Below are 19,389 nucleotides of genomic sequence, written 5' to 3'. Positions count from 1 at the left end.
TTCCTTGTTGCAGCAGTGTAGCTGGGAGGGAGGAGTGAGGCAGCGGCTGCTTCCCCACCGAGCACAAGTGGCGCCTTTTTAATTTTACTCACCTGGGAGCGAAAAAAAAAGACGCCACCCGCTGCGGCACTCTTACTAAGAGGGCGGCGCTCCGGGTCTTCAGCGGTGGGCCCTTCACTAGCTCCGGGTGTCTTCGGTGGCACTGAAGCTTCATCGCCGAAATACCGCCGAAGACCCGCGGAGCGAGTTAAGGTCCTGCCGCCAAAGTACCACCGAAGACCCGGAGTGCCGCCCCATCAGTAAGAGCGCTGCAGTGGGTGGCGCCTTTTTTTCCCCACTCCCCCTGTTCCCCCCACCTGGCTGTGCCCCTGCCTTGTTGTAACACTTTGTCCTGCCTTTGGGAGTTTTAAAATATTTGTATAGTGTAAAATCTCAGTGAAATGCCAGGGTAGCCCTCAGCCTCGCCCTGCTCCCCTGCCTCCACAGGCCCTTCCCAAGGCTCCAAAGCCACCCCTGTGCCCGTTTCTATGGCCTGCGCCTCTTTCACTCCACCCTTTCTTGCCACCAGCTCCCTTTCTCCCAAATCCTTTCCTGCCTGGCGGCCAGTCAGGTGTTGCTCCAAAGCGTTTGGTCTCTTGAAGGCCAGACAGGCTGAGCCTGCCTGCCTCCGTCCTCACTCCCTACTGACCCCGGGGGTGCGGGAAGCTGGAGGCAAGTGCAGGGCTTGTGGCAAGTCTCTCGCCCACCCGCTTGCGGTGTCCCCCGAGGGCTCTGGGAGAGCCGCAGCTTTGGGGCCGCTAGGCGCTTCTTACACGTTTGGAGGAGACTCTGCGGCTGGTGGAAAAATCCCTACAGCTGGCAAGGCGTGTGCGCCAGCGGGAGTGCCCGGCGGAGGAGGCGGGGAGGCTGGGTGCCCAAGCGGTTCTGGGAAGCGCGAGCAAGACGGGGCGAAGGAAAGGGGGAGCGGCGGAGGGTATCCGATGGGGCCGGCAGCGCGGTCTAGCTGAGCTGTGTGGGCCGACGTCAGGCCCAGCTGCAGCGTCGGACTCCTCCTCCCCCTACTGGGGGGCCGCGGCCGGGGGCAGGGCTCGGGCAGAGGCGGACCCCTGCGGCGCACGGGGGTAAGTGACACGCGGGGAGGGGCGGCCCGCGCAGGGCTGTGCCTGTCCCGGCCGCTCGCGGCAGCCGCGTTGACCCCCCGGCTTCCCCTTGGCGTGCGGCCCCCTGGCCTCCCACTGCTCCGCTTCGTCTGGCGCCACGGCCCGCAGGCGCTGCCCGCTCCCCAGAGCCGCGCCTCTGCCGGGCTCGGCGCGCAGGCTGCGGGCGGCGTCCCCCGGCCGTGCGGAAGAGACGGGGAAGGGGCCGAGCGGGAGCCGAGGCGCTGCCCGGCGGGTAGGTGTCGCGCTGCCCCGCCCCGGGCCCAGCGGTGCTTCCTCTCAGCCGGGGCGGGACGTGGCTCGGGCTGCTGGTGGGGGAAGAGGGAACCGCTGCCCGACCGGGCAGGGGGCCCCGCTCCTGGCCGGTGTGTGCAGCCCCGCGTCTGCGGGCGGGCTCAGCGGAGCGCGCAGGGCTACCTGACCCCTAACCGCACGACACCCGCGCGATGTGACACGGCCCTACGACCGGGCGCTGCTCACTTTGGCTGTAGACGGCCTCGCTACAGGCTCCCTGGAGCGTGCCCAGGTGCTGGGGTTTAAGTAGGGTGACCAGATGTCCCGATTTTATAGGGACAGTCCCGATTTTTGGGTCTTTTTCTTATATAGGTTCCTATTACCCCCCACCCCCGTCCCGATTTTTCACATTTGCTGTCTGGTCACCCTAGGTTTAAGTCATTGGTTTCCAGCCTTGCTGACCAAAGGCACCGTTCCCAGGAGCCTGAGGGCTAAACGCAGGGTGCACATTTATGTCTTTTAAAAATAGAAGAGTAAATGCCCACCTAGTGCGCCTCTGTAACTGAATCTGCCTGCCCACATGAATACCCAGTGTGTGGGGGTATTGAGTTAATGACATTTTGCAAGTGGTCAGCTTTGCTCTGGCCGAACAGTTGTAAGGACAACCTGGCCATGGGCCTCTGCTGCCCCGCACACTCCTTTCCTAAGCACCCAGATGAGAAAATTAAACTGTAAACACTTTATTGGTTAGAGCTGGAGCAATACATCTACTCTACAGCTCAAATGGAACATAGCTCTTTGTGTGCAGGCTCTGCAACTGGAGTGTGGAAGGAGGGGGAAGTGCTCCTATGCTGGTCACACTTGCATGTTAAAGTGTCAGTTTACAATAGATTTCACCTCTTTCTGCACTTTAAGATCCCACATCCAATTAACATAATAGCAAGGAATGTCTTTGTCACTAGACTTGAAACATGAAAATCTCTTATGAGTGGTGGTGACTGCTTTCTGCATTATGGTCTTATGAGTCACAGGTTCCTAGCACTGACTTAATTAGAGATCAGCTTGTACTGCTGATTCAGTGTTTAGTTTTCAAACGATTCTCTCGTTGGATGGCATGCATGACTGATGTTAAAACGTGCCCAGTTAAAAATTTGCCCAGCGTGGGATATGATGTGCCTGACATACCCTTGGGAAGCAAAATTCCTATTTCAGAAAAACTAGGATTTCACCAGTGTTTCAAAAGTGACAGGTTCGGATTCTGATAACAATATGTCTTCTGATGGTGTCACCTATTCTTGACCCTACAGCTGGCTGGTGTGTCTGCGTTAGGTCACTAGATGAAGAGGTAAGAGGTGTCTTCTGTTGCTCGTGTCCCTCTCAGTTGTGGGTATTACCGTTTGCTGGGTTGTGGCATCGCCATGGATTAGAACTGTTCGCACGACCATGCCCATTCCTGGGCTGCAGGCTACACTGGGCTGGTCCGGCAAAGTTAGAGGTGGGATTTTGACTGTGGCAGAAATTTTATGAAACAGTGACTTAGTTGTGTGATTGGTTCTCTCATCCATTTTGTTAGATTGTAGATGTCAGACTGGAGTGAATTGCAGTTCTTACAATGCTGCAGCTGCACATTTGTCTTCTTACAAATGGAATATTGTCATTTGTTGTTCTTTAGGGATCCCATATCTTGCAAACACAGCTTTTAGTTTGGAAATGGGTGCAGTAACCATATGCCTCTGGCATACATAGGATAAATACACTGATAAATAATCTACTAGGAGCAAATATAAATATCTACAGCTATCTTGTGCCAAGGTAGATCAGCATTTTGGTGAGCTTGGTTCTTTCTAATTGCTTTTACTCATTCCTGACACTGTCAGTATTCTTCTCCAAGTTGTTTTGTGTCTTGAAACATGTTTGATCAATACACAATATTTCTAAGTTGTGTTTTGTCCCCCCCAATTGAATATTCTGATATAATTTATGTGGACACTTATACATGTATTGCCTCATGTCTCTAAGAATGACTGTCCAGTTTCCTGCCAATGATAGTCTCTGTCCCGAGGAAGTGTGTCTTTCAGCTGAATCAGTGGTGGCATGAGCGGGAGTTCTAGTGTAGACAGGCTCTATCTGGAACCAAGTCTACTTAAAATGTTGGTTAAAACACGTCAACCACAAGGGTCTTCTCTATCTATGGTCTCCCCCAGCTGCCACTGATCCAGCTGAACTTGTGAGAATATTCGGCACCTAGCTGTGGCCATGTTATAGGCTAATCCTTTAGATCAAACCCTACTTATGGGCATCTCCTCTTCCAGCCTCCGGTTCCACGTTCCACAGCTTCTCTATTGCAACCATAGGACATATGAAGAAAAAATGGCTTAATGCAATAGGTGCAGCTGTTTGTTTCTGTACTCTTGTTTTGTTTTTAAATCCATGCTGTTTATTTGCTTTCTGTGCCTGTGGGATTCTACATGTGTTACAGAATCTCCCCTGTTGCCTGCTCTAAGTTTTCTAGGTCATTTTAGTTTGGTTTTGTCTTGTGTATTTTTTTTAAATGCTAGAAGTCTAAATAGTAAGATGGGTGAACTAGAGTGCCTGGCATTAAATGAGGATATCCATATAATTAGGCATCGCAGAAATATGGTGGAATGAGGATAATCAATGGGACACAGTGTTACCAGGATACAAAATATATAGGATTACAGAGTAAGTTGCGTGGGTGGGGGAGTGGCACAATATGTAAAAGAAAGCACAGTTAAATAAAGAACAAATCTTAAATTAATCAAAGTGCACCCTAGAATCTCTATGGATAGAAATGTCATCCTTGAAAAATAAGAGTATAGCAGTAGGAATATACTACCGATCACCTAAATAGGATGGTGATTGTGAAATGTTCAGAGAAATTATAGAGGCTACAAAGGTGAAAAATGCAATAATAATGGGGAATTTCAACTATCCCCATATTGACTGGGTATCTGTCACATCAGGAAGGGATGCAGAGATGAAATTTCTAGACACCATGAATGACAGCTTCTTGGAGCAGCTAGTTCTGGAACCCACAAAGGGAGAGGCAATTCTTGGTTTAGTCATAAGTGGAGCACAGGATCTGGTCCAAGAGGTCAATATAGCTGAACTGCTCAATAATAGATTAAATTTAATATAATTGTAGGAGGGAAAATACCAAGGAAACCCACCACAGTAGCATTTAACTTCAAAAAGGGGAACTACACACAAATGAGGAATCTAGTTACCTGAAAATTAAAAGGAACAGTGACAAGAGTGAAATGGCTGCAAGCGGCATGGAGATTATTTGAAAACACCATAATAGAGGCTCAAACTAAATGAATATCCCAAAGAAGAAGAAAAAAGAATTAGACAATAAGAGGAACAAAAATAATGCCATCATGGCTAACCAACAAAGTAAATGAGGCAGTTAGAGGCAAAAAGACATCCTTTAAAAATGGGAAGTCAAATCCTAGTGAGGAAAATAGAAAGGAGCTAAGGTCAAGTGTAAATGTATAATAAAACAAGCCATCAAAGACTTTGGTAAGCAGCTAGCTAAAGACAAAACTTAACAGCAAAAAAACCTTTAAGTACGTCAGAAGTAGGAAACCTGCTAAACCAGGGGCGGCAAACTATGGGCCAGATCTGGCCTGCCAGCCGTTTTAAGCTGGCCCTCAAGGTCCCGCTGGGGAGCGGGATCTAGAGCTTGCCCCGCTCCTGTGATCCGTCGCTGCAGCTGGGGAGCAGAGTCGGGGGCTGCTCTACGTGGCTCCCAGAAGCCACGGCCTGGCCCCCCTCCGGTGCTCCAATAGGAGCTGCAGAGGTGATGCCTGTGGACGGGGCAGCATGCAGAGCTGCCTGGCCATGCCTCTATGTAGGAACCAAAGAAGGACATGCCGCTGCTTCTGGGAGCCGCTTGAAGTAAGCGTCGTCCGCAGCCTGCACCCCTGAGCCTTTCTCCACACCCAACCCCCTGCCCTGATCCACCCCTCCCCCCAAACCCCTCCAAACCCCTTGATCCCAGCCTGGAGCACTCTCCTACAACCCAAACTCCTCATCCCCAACCCAACCCAGAGCCCCACCCCCAACCAAAGCCCTCACCCCCTCCCACACCCCAACCCCAATTTTCAGAGCATTCATGGCACACCATACAATTTCTATTCCCAAATGTGGCCCTCGGGCCAAAAAGTTTGCCCACCCCTTTGTTAAACAGTCAGTGGGTCCAGTGGACCATCGAGGTGCTAAAGGATCACTCAAGGAAGACAAGGCCATTGCAGAGAAGCATGAATTCTTTGCATCGGTCTTCATTGCAGAGGATGTGAGGGAGATCCCCACACCCAAGCCATTCTTTTAGGTGACAAATCTGAGGAACTGCGGCATCAGCAGAAGAGGTTTTGGAACAAATTGTTAACACAATAGTAGTAAGTCACCAGGACCAGATAGTATTCACTTGAGTTCTGAAAGAACTCATATAAAATTGCAGAATTACTAACTGTGGTAATTAGTAATGTAACCTATCATTTATATCAGCCTCTGTACCAGATGACTGGAGGGTAGCTAATGTAATACTGATTTAAAAAAAAAAAAAAAGGGCTCTAGAGGTGATCCTGCCAATTACAGGTTGGTAAGCCTAACTTTAGTTCTAGGTAAATTGGTTGAAACGATAGTAAAGAACAGAATTATCAGACACAGATAAACATGATATCTTGAGGAAGAGTCTACATGTTTTTTGTAAAGGGAAATCATGCCTCACCAATCTATTAGAATTCTTTGAAGGGGTCAACAAACATGTGGACAAGGGTGATCCAGTGGATATAGTATACTTGGGCTTTCAGAAAGTCTTTCAGGTGGACCCCACCAAAGGCTCTTAAGCAAAATAAGCAGTCCTGGGATAAGAGGGAAGGTCCTCTCATGGATCAGTGACTGTTTAAAAAATAGGAACAATGGAGAGAGGTAAATAGCGGGGTCCCCCCCAGTGACCTGTACTGAGACCTGTGTTGTTCAACATACAGTAACGCCTCACTTAAAGTTGTCCCGGTTAATGTTGTTTCCTTGTTATGTTTCTGATCAATTAGAGAACATGCTCGTTTAAAGTTGCACAATGCTCCATGTAGTAGGTTTGGGCCGAGGTTCGGCCCTCAGCGGGGCTGTGGGGTGTCCCACCGCCTCGCTCTGGTCCGGCGGTAGTCTGGGACAACAGGCACACAGTTAGGGGCTCAGGCCCATAAGCAGGGGCTGAGTCAAGAGGTCCGAAACCCAGGCCCTTAAGCAAGGGCTGAGGCAAAGTCTATAGCAGCCCAGGCCCTAAGTCAGGGTGGGCAGCAAGCAACTAGTTAGTCAGGTACCCAGGCCTTTAAGCAGGGTCTGGGTCAGTTTGTGGCAGCCCCCAGCCTCTCTAGGCCAGGGAAAAAGGGGGGAGTCTGCCACCCAAGGAGTGGGTGGCAGGGGGGACGCAGGCCCTCCCACTCTACTGCGTCCCAGCCCGGGGCCCTAGCAGCGACAGAAACTCGCTGCTGTCAGTGGGGATCCTGGCCGCAACACACTGACATCGGCTCTGGCAGTGCAGCAGCCAGACTGGGGTTGGCTGCCCCCAGGCTACTTCCACACTCCCCCTCCTATGGTACCTGGGCCGTCTTGGTGTCGTCGGTGCTCTCCACCAGCATTGACTCCTCTGGGTAGGTAGCGAAGGGCAGGCTCGGCTTGTCCTCGGGGTAGCTGGCACGGGGCAGGCTTGACCAGTCCTCCTCGGGGTAGCTGGCACGGGGCAGGCCGGTCGCAGCCTGCGGCTGTTTCCCCAGCAGGAGCTCGGCCACAGACGTCTGCTCTCTCCGCCGGCCTGGGCTCCACTGAGCTCTGCAGGCGAGCTTTTATACTTCCGGGTTGGGGCCGTGACCTCGGCGGGGCGGGCTCCGGACCCGGTGGCTCCGTCCATGTTGGGATTAGGGGAGGTTTGGCCCTCAGCGGGGCTGTGGGGTGTCCCACCGCCTCGTTACACTCCCTTATAATGTTGTTTGGCAGCTGCCCGCTTTGTCCCACTGCTTGCAGAAAGAGCAGCCCATTGCAGCTAGCTGGTGGGGGCTTGGAACCAGGGTGGACCGGCAGCAGCCTGGCAGAACCCCTATCAGTTCCATGCTCCCCTAAGTTCCCAGTGCGGCAGCTACCCAGCAAGCTATCAGTTGCCAGCATTTCAGCTGTCTCTCCCCCCACTGCCAGGTGCTGCTTCTGTCCTCTGCTTTGGAGCTGCTCCTGGGAGCCTCCTGCTTGCTGTGCTGGGGGGGGGAGAGAAGAGGGGAGCTAATGTCAGGGTGTCTCCTGCCCCCTGCTTACCTCATTTCTATGGGGGGGGGGGGACACGACAGGGCTCGGGATGGAGGGAGCTTGTTGGCAGCAGCTGCTGTCTCAACTTTCTGATCTGCTTAAAAGGGCAATGTACTTAGTGTGGGGTCAGCATACTTAAAGGGGCAATGCACATCTCTCTCTCTCTCACACACACACAATGCATTTCTCTGTCTGCCATGCTGTCTCCCGTCCCTCCATTCGTGCTGCCTTGTTAATGTAGCCTCATATTTTACAACAATGTGTTAACCCTTGAGGGCTCAGTGGAGTTCTAATTCATCATTTAGCAGCAAGGCATTCCCTGGGAAATATCCCACCCTCTTCCACCCTCTGACTTCACCACCTCAGCCAAGCTTTACAATCATCATTGCTGTGCATAGTATTAAATTGTTTGTTTAAAACTTATGCTCTGTGTGTGTGTCTGTGTGTGTGTGTGTGTATATATATATATATATATATATATAAAATAGTCTTTTGTCTGGTGAAAAAAATTCTCTGAAACCTAACCCCTCCATTTACATTAATTCTTATGGGGAAATTGGATTCGCTTAACTTCATTTTGTTTAAAGTCACATTTTTCAGGAACATAACTACAATGTTAAGCGGGGAGTTACTGTATTCATAAATGATCTGGAAAAAGGGGTAAACAGTGAGGTAGCAAAATTTGCAGATGATACAAAATTACCCAGGGTAGGTAAGTCCAAAGCTGTCTGCGAAGAGTTACAAAGGGATCTCACTAAATTGGGTGAATGGGCACCAAAATGGCAGATGAAACTCAATGTTGATAAGTGCAGAATAATGTACATGGGAAAACATCCCAACTATACATAAAAATGGATGGAGTCTAAATTAGCTGTTACCATTCAAGAAAGAGACCTTGGAATCATTGTGGATAGTTCTTTGAAAACATCTGTTCAATGTACAGCAGCTTTGAAAAATAGCTAACAATGTTAGGAACCATTAGGAATAGGGTGACCAGATGTCCCAATTTTATAGGGACGGTCCAGATATTTGGGGCTTTTTCTTACATAGGTGCCTATTACCCCCATTCTCTGTCCCAATTTTTCACACTTGCTATCTGCTCACCCTAATTAGGAAGGGGATAGATAAGACAGAAAAGATCATAATGCCACTATATACATCCATGGTACACCAACACCTTGAATAATGCATGCAGTTCTGGCTGACCCATCTCAAAAAAGATATATTAGAATTGGAAAAAGGAACAGAGAAGGACAACAAAAATGATTAGGAGTATCGAACAGCTTCCATATGAGGAGAGAGTAAAAAGACTGTGTCTGTTCAACTTAGAGAAGAGATGACAAGATGGAGGTCTATAAAATCATGAATGATGTGGAGAAACTGAATAGGGAAGTATTATTTACACCTTCACATAACACAAGAACTAGGGGTCACCTGATGAAATTAATAGGCAGCAGGTTTTAAACAAACATAAGAAAGTATTTCTTCACGTGACGCATAGTCAACCTGTGGAACTTTTTGCCAGGGGATGTGAAGGCCAAAAGTATAACTCATAGAATCATAGACTATTAGGGTTGGAAGAGACCTCAGGAGGTCATCTGGTCCAATCCCTTGCTCAAAGCAGGACCAACACCAACTAAATCATCCCAGCCAAGGCTTTGTCAAGCCGGGCCTTAAAAACCTCTAAGGATGGAGATTCCACCATCTCCCTAGGTAACCCATTCCAGTGCTTCACCATCCTCCTCATGAAATAACTTGGTTCAAAAAAGAACTAGATAAGTTAATGGAGGATAGGTCCATCAATGGCTATTAACCAAGGTGGTCAAGGATGCTAGCCCGTGCTCTGGGTGTCCCTAAACTTTTGACTTCCTGAAGCTGGAACTAGATGACGGGATGGATCACTCAATAATTGCCCTGTTCTATTCATTCCCTTTGAAGCACCTGGCACTGGCCACTGTTGCAAGACAAGCTACTGGGCTAGATGGATAATTGGTCTGACCTAGTATGTCCATTCTCATGTTCTTATGTATATATTATGCTGCTATAAGTAAATGTGCAGAGTAGAAATAGCCTGAGATGGAGACAAAGAGCCATTAGGTTGCAGGGATGACTGGGATGAGGAACCCAGGAAGTGGTAGTAAGAGACAGGATAGGGAGAAGCTGAAGAAAACTGAGGCAGAAGAGTCTGCCCACTGGAGAACACTCCCCTCCAGAGCCTAAATGGAATCCAAGATTCTTGAGTTTCAACATTTCTCTGCTGTCAGCAAATACTTATGAAACCCATTTGCAAAGTGGGTGTCTCATGCCCTTTTTCTTCTTGTCCACCTAGAGCAGTGGTTCTCAACCAGGAGTCTCAACCTGGTGCTCTCTTGGGGGCCACAGGCAGGTACCAGGGGGGTCCACCAAGCATGGCTGGCATTAGACTTACTAGGGCCCAGGCAGAAAGCTGAAACCCTGCTGCACAGGATTGCAGCCCGGGGCCCTGAACCCCACTACCTGGGGTTGAAGTCAAAGCCTGAGCAATTTAGCTTTGCGGTGCCCTCTGTGGTGTGGGGTTCCAGGCAATTGCCCTCCTTGCTACCCCCTAACGCCGGCCCTGGCTTTTGTATGTAGAAAAACAGTTGTTGTGGCACAGCTGGACTGTGGAGTTTTTATAGCATGTTGGGGCCAGCAGGGGGCGCTCAGAAAGAAAAAGGTTGAGAACCCCTGACCTAGAGGACAACTTACTACTGCTATCAGTTACTCCATTAGCTCGAGTGGCAGATGTCTATGTGGTGGATCTAAATGTTCCAACCCTGCTGATGAATAATGTGGGTGTCAGTATGGTTTCACATGGTGAAATTTTGGTTTATTTAATTTGCTTTTAAAAATACCTAGGAATACCTAGGAAATTACACACATAAAACTGCATTAAAAGAACATTAAGGTTACAAATCAAGCACTCAACATTAGGAAATGCCACTACGGGTGGTTGGGGTGCCCTGGAGCTCCTGGCCCCTGCGGGGGTGCCCCACAACTCCCAGGCAGGCCCTCCGGGGTGGTGTGGAGATCCTGCAGCTCCCCATTTTGTCATACATCTTTTTAGTAAAAATCATGGATAGGTCACAGGCTTTCATGAACTTTTAATTCAGCCCTCTTATGTGTATGGATTATGATACAGTATTTAATTACATGATCATATACTATTTCCACAGGACCCCTGATTTAGTGCACAGGATGAACTTGCTCTGGGGATGAACTGTGGTTGTATAATGAATGAGACTTTTGTCTGTAGGCTCCATATCTCATTTGTTGCGGAAGTTGGAAGGTATGTAGTGAAGGAGGCAGGGAATTGCCGGAAGAGAAGGGGTGGTCTCAGGGTTAAAACAGTTGAATGCTGCTCTGTAGAACTAGATTCTATCCCTGCCTCTGTGATTCCTATGTGATGCTAGTCAAGCCACTTTAGCCAGACTTTTCATAGGCGGTCACTAACTGTGTGTTCCTTGGGTGCTTAAATAGAGAAGATGGGTGAGGTAATATCTTTTATTAGACCAACCTCTGTGTGGGAGAGAGACAAGCTTTTGAGCTACACAGATTCACAGACCTTGACGTCTGATTTGCAGAAGTGCTGAGCACTCACAACTGCAACTGCAGTCAATGGGAGCTGTGCTCTGAACATATAAAGTACTACACAATGTCAAGTACTCTGATGAGTGCAATAGAAAGGCCCATGAGGAAATTATTAATTCTGTCTTCAGGGCAGGGTTTGAATAAGTAAGGCCTGGAGCCAATTTTAACAATGAGGCTAAAACAAAATATTGAATAGCTGCTAATTCAGTGAGCACTGTTCAATGAAACATTAGGATCACCTCAGTTTTCAGGTCCATGTTTTCTCTCACAGGTCCTCATCATTTCTAGTTCTCAGTAGTTTATGATCAAGTATGTTCAGTAGAAAAAAAGCATAAGATAAATACATGGGACTTTTGAAAGGAGGACTAGAAAAATCTTTTGCATGGATCATATTTGCCCTATGTGATTCTAGTGTGATTCAGCCAAAATCACAAGTTATAAAAATGCCAAACTTTTCTGAGCACTAGAACATGCTGCACCTTTTGGAATGATTTATTACATTTCAACAGCTGCAACTCTGCAGAGGACAAGATAGAACTAGCAAAAAGATGAATGAACTCATGGAAGGCATGACTAGTAAGCATGAATTCTCATCCTCATGTCACTTATTTATGTATCAGAGAAGATGACTCATCAAATATGGAGCATCATATCTAGCTTTGGCAGCTTTGGGTGGACCTAAAGATCATTTTCCTACCTGTCTTCACTTAACATTTCCACCACTGTCCTGTCACTATGCATATGAAAAAGCAAAACTATTGGGGGAGGGTTAGTGAGAAAGTTCTTTGGGATATTCTCTAAACTTAACGTCCTCATTTTCCATAAAAAGTTTGTGTGATTTTTGGGTTCCCTTCAGCCTCCTACTGCAGAAGTGGAGTCCAGCAGCTTCTTCCATACATTCCTACAGTTGCTTTTAATTGGTTTATATTTTCAAGGCTAGTACTACAAGGCAATCTGCTAGAAACCTACTTTTAAAAAAAACCCTAAGGTTAAGATTCTCCTTTATCATGCTAAGTATCCCACATCAGTGAGGCCCAAAAGCTGGCCCTACAGAGCACATTTCAGGTATTCTGGTACTAACAGACTTTGTGTATTGGAGTTCACATGGTGCTTGCCTTCAATAGGAAATTAGGAAGTGTTAGGACATGACCTCGAGGAGCTGCATTAACTAACATGGTGCTAAATGTGTCTTTGCAGTAAGTGTAGACATAGACTGGTTGTGTTTAACATTGTGTCAGATAATTGTGAGTAAACCTACTAGAACCAGGGTTTACCCATGATCAGCTGATGTGCTGTTAAACATTACTTGTCCCAATCTACACTGGCTGCAAAGCCATGTTTTAACACAATGTTATTTAACATGACTCCTCCAGGTCATGCCTAACCTGAGAGCTGCCTTAACTTGTGCTTCTGCTACAATGGCCTCCTATCGGTCTTGCAGAGGCTATTCAAGGGCCCTTTGCACTTGGGGATATTCCGTGAGGGAGAGTTTACTCTGGGCCTATGACTCCTTTGTGTCAGCCTCATTAGCACATGGGGGCATAGTGAAACAATGAATTTGTCCCCTTCTATGTAGCCATACAACAGATAGAGCAGGCCTAGTGGCAACACAAGCTTTCCAATGTGCCTCAAACCATCATCTCTAAGAATGAGAGTTTAGTTTTATTATACTCGTTGAGATAGCTGAGGCTGAGACCACCCAAGTCGTATCATTATAACCCTTTGCAATATGGTGGTGTATTATTTTCTTCTGAGTCACTCTATTGCCAGGTGCCATAAGAGCTGTTGGATTTACCTGAAGAAATAAGGGGATTGGAGCCTCTCTCTGAGGTAGAAGGAACTAGGAACAAGCAAAAGAAGAAAAAAGCTTTTCTTTGCTTAAGATTGAGCTTTATGTTTTGTTGTTGTTGAAGTTAACACTAAATGCAGGAAAGGGAGTATCCAGTGAAGGTGTATTTTACTTGGAGCAGCCCTCTTTTCAGTTGTTTGTAGCTTTGTTTGTTGCATGGCACCCAGGGTTCTCTTAAGTTTGTTGCTTTTGTGCAATTATCAATGACTAATCTTAATTATTTTATATATTCCCAGGAAAAGATGAAGGTAAAGTTCCCAGTTGCACAAATCAATTTAACAAGACTTAAAGAAACTATTTTAAATATCTTATAATAAACATATTCCCAAACAAACAAAAAGTATTAAACTATTAGAATTTTAAAACAATTCTCTTCTTATTACTGAAATTCCTGGGTTTCTAATAATGGTTTCTCTGTCTACAAAGTTCTTGTAAATTTTTTCACCTCCTACTGTTCTGTACTTGCAGCCTTAACTCAGAATAAAAAACTTTATTTTTGCTTGGTAATTTCATTAGTTTTTTTTTTTTTTTTATGGAATTGAAATCTTTGGTATGTGTTGGGAGGCAGAGGGAAAGATACCCTATGGCACTCTTAAACTCTAGGGGGCTGGGGAAGCCAGGGAACCGGGAATTCTAGATCACACTGGGTGGTAGGGAGGAGGGAACTCTCCAGAGCTTACAAACTCAGCGTGGTTCCTACCTACCTAACCTCTACATGCCACTCTTTTCTATTTTCCCAGGCTCCCCACTTCTCCTTTGCCTCCTTGTAGATGTTCTGAAGTCCATGTGGACATCATTAACCAGGAGCCTACTGCAGGCGCCAAGTTATTTAGCATATTCTGCAGACTTAAAGTCAGGAGAGAGGCAAAAAAGGGCTTGGGAGCAGAAATTAAGATATAGAGCATCTGGGAGTTGGAAAGCAGGGGCAGGCAGGGTAGCTAATGTGAGACCAGTTTTTCAAAAAGGCTCCAGAAGTGATTCCGGCAATCACAGGCAGCTAAGCCTAACTTCAGTACCAGGCAAATTGGTTGAAACTATAGTAAAGAACAGAATTATCAGACACAAAGATGACCGTGATTTGTTGAAGAGTCAACATGGTTTTTGTAAAGGGAAATCATTCCTCACCAATCTATTAGAATTCTTTGAGGGGGGTCAACAAACATGGAGAACGGTGGTCCAGTGACTGTAGTGTACTTGGGCTTTCAAAAAGCCTTTGACAAGGTCCCTTACCAAAAACTCTTAAGTAAAGTAAGCAGTCCTGGGATAAGAGGGAGGGTCCTTTGCTGAGTAACTGGTTAAAAGACAGAAAACAAAGGGTAAGAATAAATGTTCAGTTTTCACAGTGGAGAGAGGTAGTGGTGTCCTGTACTGTGACCAGTGCTATTTAACATATTCATAAATAGGGCTACGATTTTGTCCTGGAGATCACGGAAGTTATGGAATCCGTGACTTTCAGAGACCTCCGTGACTTGAGCTCACCGTGCGTGGGAGCTGCAGGGTCCCCCCATCACCTGTAGTGGCTGGGAGATGCGGGGCTCCGAACTCCTACCTGCTGCGGGCGGGGGAGGGAGTGCCCCAGGAGCGCCTGGCCATGGCCCCCCGAGAGCTTGGAGCCGCTGTGGGACCCTGCAATCCCTGGCTGTGGGACCCTGCAATCCATGAGCTGTCGGGCCCCTGAGAGCTTGGAGCCACTACGGGTGGCTGGGGTGCCCTGGAGCTCCTGGCCCCTGCCGGGGTGCCCTGCAACTCCCAGGCAGGCCCTCCGGGGTGGTGTGGAGACCCTGCAGCTCCCCATTTTGTCATATATCTTTTTAGTAAAAATCATGAATTTTTCTTTATTGCCCATGACTTGTCTGTGATTTTTACTAAAAAGATGCATGACAAAATCTTATTCATAAATGATCTGGAAACAGGGGTAAACAGGTGGGAAAATTTGCAGACAATACAAAATTACTCAAGATAGTTACGTCTAAAGGGGGCTCTGAAGAGTTACAAAGGGATATCACAAAACTGTGTGGCTGAGCAACAAAATGGCAGATGAAATTCAATGTTGATAAATGCAAAGTAATGCACATTGGAAAACATAATCCCAACTATACATACAAAATAATGGGATCTAAATTAGCTCTTAACACTTAAGAAAGAGATCTTGGAGTCATTGTGGATAGTTCTCTGGAAACATCTGGTTAGCGTGCACCGGCAATCAAAAAAGCTAACAATGTAAGGAACCATTAGGAAAAGGATAGATAATGAGGCAGAAAATATCATGCCATTATATAAATCCATGGTATGCCCACACCTTGAATGCTGCATGCAGTTCTGGTCACCCCATCTATAAAAAGTGAGAATTGGATGTATGAGAATTGGAAAAGGTTTAGAGAAGGGCAACAAAAACAATTAGGGGTATGGAAAATCTTCTGTAGGAGGAGAGATTAAGAAGACTGGGATTTTTCTGTCTGGAAAAGAGTTGACTAAGGGGGAACATGATAGAGGTCTATAAAGTCATTAATGGGGTAGAAAAAGTGAAGGGAGAAGTTTTGTTTATTCCTTCACATAACACAGAAACCGGGGTCACCCAATGCAATTAATAGGCAGCAGGTTTAAAACGAATAAAAGAAAGTACTTCTTCATATCATGTATAGTCAACCTGTGGAACTCGTTGGTTGGAGCCACAGCACCCCACAATGAGTACAACAGCCAGAAGGGCTAGGGTGGGCTGCCAGGAGAAATGAGCTCTGTAGAGCATTCTGCAAGTGCAGATGAACAAATGGGTACTTAATTTGTCTACAGAACAAAATACACAAGATTTAAAAATGTTGAGAGTTTAATGGAGTGGGATACATGATAAAATCACATTATATTCATTTCAGTGTGCCACCAAATGTACATTCCCCACAAGGTCTTGTCTGCGCTGAGAAAAGATGTCAGAGTTACATTTAGCTTTAGAGTAAAATAGTTGTAGTAAGCAAATACAAACACCAACCACTTGGGTCACTGTAATAAAACTAGTAAGTTAAGGATTTATATAGGTCCAAAAGATTTGAAGAAGATCACCAAATACAAGCACAAGCCACTGAAAACAGTTGAGGAGGTCGTATCTAGACTTTGATATGAAAGAATAAGGACACTATGGAGATTTTCTATTAACTATTTTTTATGGAAGACTGTTTTAGACAAATATTAATTTTTCATGAAAAAAGACAGCTTTCTAGGGAAAATGTCAACATTTTGTAAAACAAAAGAGAACAAAGACCCTCCCTCCCCCAAACACACAAAAACTGAACATTTTTGTCTAACTACTGAAAGTCTTTTGGCTGAAATTTGAAAATTTTGATTTGGAAGTGCCATCACACTACCTCGTGGGAGTTGCAGTTCAGGTGCCTTGTGCCCCCAATCTCCTCTATTGGCTGGACAGGCCCGAGAACGTCTCCAGTTATGCACTGCAAGAGCTCAGCAACTGAGGAAACTCTGGTGCCACCTGGGAGATGTAGTTCAGCCAGGGATCCCAGTCCTTAGAGGAGAATGGAGTGTGAGGTGCCTGAACTACAACTTTCATAAGGCAATGTAGTGGCATTTCCAATAGAAAGTTTTGGGTTTTAGCCAAAAAAAAATTGGTTTTAGATTTTTTTGCCGAAAAGTTGAATTTTTCCATGGAGCGAAAAACCCATTTGTAGGTTTTGGCCAGCTGTAGAAAGAATATTTCCCATCTTGTATGCAAGCCAAATATTTTGGCAAGTTGAACTCAATACAAGTGTTCTTCTCTGAGATCCTTCCTGTCCCGTGAGCAAAGGAAGACAGAAGGCAGAAGATTCTGGAAGTGAACTAGGTAAGTAGTGCAGAGTAGAGGGCATTGGTTTTGTGGAACATTGGTCCACCTTCTATAGGGAATGGGGCTGTATAGCTTGGAAATTATGAGCACTCAGCACAAAATTGAGACATTGAGAACAAAAGAACCAAAGGACGTGAAGAGAAATTCTTTAATTGCCTATATACCCATGCTAGGAGCCTGGGTCACAAACAAGAGGAATTGGAATTACTCATTTATCAGCATAAATTTGATCCGTTTGGTATTACTGAAACTTGCTAGGTTGATTCACACAATTGGAACGTTAAAATCAATGGTTCTGACCTATTTAGAAAGGACAGAGTAGGCAAAAATGGAGGGGGTGGCTCTCTGTCAAAAATGGCATTATTTGTTTTCAGGTCATTGATAACACAAGGAAAATGATCTTGAATGTTTATGGATCAATATTCTATCAGATATAACACAAGAACAAGTGTTAGTTAGTGTCCGCTACAAACTACCACATCACTAGGGAACAGAAAGACTGCCTCCTTATACACCTATCCATAATGTATAGGAAAAAGCTGCATGATGATCGGGGATTTCAATATGAGTGACATGTGCTGGAGGTCTCCTGCTGCCAGTACTAAAAACATCCTTGGAATTTTTAAATATTATAGATGATATTTTCCTAACTAAAAGGTGATGCAGCCAACCCGGGAGAATTCTTCATTAGACCTTGTCCTAACAGATAAAGAGGAACTAATCTCAGAACTAAAAATTAATGGTAGTTTAGGTACAAGTGATCAGGACTTGATATCTCTCTCTCACACACACACCCTTCCTTCCTTCCTTCTTTCCTTCGATAGGGCCAGTTTCACAAAGCTAGAATCAGCTGGTAGTAAGAATGTAATCAAAAAAATGTGAATGATAGTTGGGAATCATTCAAGAACACTTTACTAGCTGTCCAAAAAGTCACAATTGAAGAAGAAGGCCATACCGGTTAAAAAACTGACATGGTTTAGCAGGGAAGTGAAAGCAGCTATAAAAATAATATATAGAAAACAAATGGAAGAAAGGAGAAGTTAATAATAATGAATATAAATCAGAAGTTAGGAATTGTAGAAAAGTGATAAGGGAAGCAAAGGGACACACAGACACATCTATGGCCAACAGAGTTCAGGACAATAAGGAGGAGGGCTATGGTCCGTTACTAGATGGAAATGATAAAATTATCAACATCAATGCAGCATTCTGTTCTGTATTTGGGGAAAAACAGATGATATAGTCTCTGGACGATGTTTAACAGAAGCTATTAAAGTTATACATTTTAAAATCAGCAGGTCCAGATAACTTGCATTGAAGAGTTTGTTTTAAAAGACCTGGTTGCGTAGCAAGCTGGACCATGACCTTTGATTCTGAATAAGTCTTAGAGCACAGGGGACGTTCTAGAAGACTGGAAGAAAGGTACTGTTGTGTCAGTTTTTTAAAAAGGGTAAATTAAGGCCTGTCAGCCTGACATCAATCCTGTGGCAAGATAATGGAGCGATTGATACAGGACTTGATTAATAAAGAATTAAAGGAGCGTAATATAAGTAATGCAAATCAACATGGGTTTATTGAAAGTTGATCCTGTCAAACTAACTTGATCTCTGTTTTTGATGAGATTACAAGTTTGATTGATAAAGATAATAGTGTTAACATAATATACTTAGACTTCTGTAAGGCATTTGACTTGGTCTTGCATGACATTTTGATTAAAAAATGAGAATGATACAACATTAACGTGGCACACGTTAAATGGATTTAAAACGGCTAACAGAGGTATCAAAATGTAATTGTAAACAGGGAGTAATCATCAAGTGGGTCTATTTACAGTGGGGTCCTGCAGTGATTGGTTCTTCTCCCTACACTATGACATTTTTATCAATGACCTAGAATAAAAGATAAAATCATCACTGATGAAGTTTGCAGATGACACGATAATTGAGGGAGTAAATTATAAAGAGGTCAGGTCACTGACTCAGAGCGATCTGGATCACTTGGAAAACTGGGCACAGGCAAACAATATGTGTTTTTAATATGGCTAAATGTAAACATATACCCAAGAACAAAGAATGCAGGCCATAATTACAAGATGTGGGACTCAATCCTGGAAAACAGTGACAGTGAAAAAGATGTTGGGGTAATGGTGGTGAATTGGCTGAATGTGAGCTCCCAGTGTGATGCTGTGCTACATGACAGGGTCCTCTACTCCCTGCAGGATGGCACTTCCTCTTGCCTATTCTGGGGATTAGCTCTGCCAGGCCAGTGCCCCTTCCAGGGGTTACCCTCCACCAGTCTCAGCCTGCAGCCCCTCTCTCACTCCAGGAACCTCAGCGTCCTCTTCATGACTTGGCCCTCTGGCCGGGTCACCGAGTGGGTGGTTTGCCTTTCTG

General features: G+C 45.7%; 1 protein-coding gene across 6 annotated transcripts in view; it reads left to right on the top strand.

Moving 5' to 3' along the window:
- Window positions 1–627: 627 nt before the first annotated feature.
- The window catches only part of PPP2R3A (protein phosphatase 2 regulatory subunit B''alpha), a 169,279-nt gene continuing 150,517 nt past the window's right edge, over window positions 628–19,389 (top strand). For 2 of the 6 annotated variants that reach the window (XM_005308668.5, XM_065557030.1), the window contains exon 1: window positions 628–1,121. The gene's annotated coding sequence lies outside the window, so the exon portion shown is untranslated. The other 4 variants (XM_005308667.4, XM_065557029.1, XM_065557032.1 and 1 more) reach the window with 3 other exon arrangements.

This window comes from Chrysemys picta, chromosome 9 (assembly GCF_011386835.1).
Source record: "Chrysemys picta bellii isolate R12L10 chromosome 9, ASM1138683v2, whole genome shotgun sequence".
Taxonomy (NCBI): domain Eukaryota; kingdom Metazoa; phylum Chordata; order Testudines; family Emydidae; genus Chrysemys; species Chrysemys picta.
The sequence above is the reverse complement of the archived record's forward strand: the minus strand, read 5'-3'. Positions and strand labels throughout refer to the sequence as shown.